Source organism: Alligator sinensis, unplaced genomic scaffold (genome assembly GCF_000455745.1).
Source record: "Alligator sinensis unplaced genomic scaffold, ASM45574v1 scaffold410_1, whole genome shotgun sequence".
In the NCBI taxonomy this organism is placed as follows: domain Eukaryota; kingdom Metazoa; phylum Chordata; order Crocodylia; family Alligatoridae; genus Alligator; species Alligator sinensis.
Window position 1 is genome coordinate 826408 of NW_005841972.1, and position 1338 is coordinate 827745.

The window sequence follows — 1338 nt, forward strand, 5'->3', positions numbered from 1 at the left end:
TTTCGTATTATTGCCTTTCAAAAACAATGGAGTAAAATACTGAAAGGGACAATGTCCAGGAAAGAAATGATAGCAAAACCCCTAGGCTTCAATGCATAAGTATGGGAGAAACAGATAATGCAGCAACATCCTCACACTGCACACCGGCAAATAGTTAAAGCTTGCCTATCTCCTGGCTGGTTTTGAGCCAACCATATAGGAAATCATACAGAGAAAGATGTATTTAGATTGCAAGCTCTATGGGATAAAGACTGCTTTTGTGCAATGCCTGGCTACTACAGTAGGGTCCAGGTCCATAAGGGGTCCCCAGCTGAAGAGAACAAATAATAATCTTGGAAATCCCAGCAAACTGTGATGAGACCTGGAGCCTCTTGGATGAGAAACAAACATGGGGCTGACAAAGCTGGGGTTTGGCACAGATATCCTGCAGGCCTATGATCATTAAGTATCTGGATGGCCTGATGCTGCCGGTCCCCGGGGCCGGGGCTCTTGCAGCGGCTTTGCATTCTGCCCCCGAGCAGGTGCTTGCCCCACCATGAGCCCCAGGTTGGACATCTCGGCAGGCTGGCTCCTCACTGTTGTGGGCTCACGGGGTTTGGCGTCCTGGCTAAACAGCCTGAACGACCTGCTGCCCCGCGCGCCCTGTGGAAGCTCTGGGACCGGCGCAGCGCGGACGCTGCCCTACAAGCCCGCCTTGCTTGCGAGCCCCTCGAACGCGGCTGGGAGAGTCTCGGCAGAGCGGCGATCCCAGAGCACTCTCCCGAAGAGAACCTCGGAGGCGAAAGAAGTGGCCCGCGCCGGGGACGCCCTTCCTGTGGCAGCCACCAGGGGTCATCGGCAGCGGAGCTCCCTCCTCAGACCTCGCCGAGGCAGCACCTTCCTTGTCGCCTGGCGCCCTCTGCTCCCGAGGGAGCAGGTGCCGCCTGCCTCCAGTCTACGGCCGGCCGGGCGCGATTGTCCCGGGGCCCCGCACAGCCCTCTCCTCCGCCCGCAGGATATGGTCCGCGCGCCGCACCCGCTGCCCGGGAGGGAGTCTCAATGCCGGCTCTAAGAGAGACTCGCCCGGAGGACCAGAGGGGCAACGCGGCACTTCGCAATGGGCTCCACTGCCAGTCGGTGCCAGGGGGCCCGAGGAAGCCTGCGCCTTGCGGGGAGACGCTGATCCCAGGCCCCGCAGCTTCCCTAACCCCTCCCCTCCCCTGCCCCCGCCCGTGTCTTCCACCAGCGGGCGTGCGCCCGCCACGAACCTGCCCCTCCTGCCACGGGCGAGGCCCGCGGGCCTAGCCCCTTCCAGCCGGTCAGGGCTCCCGGCCGGCGGCGTCTGTTCCCCGCCGGCGG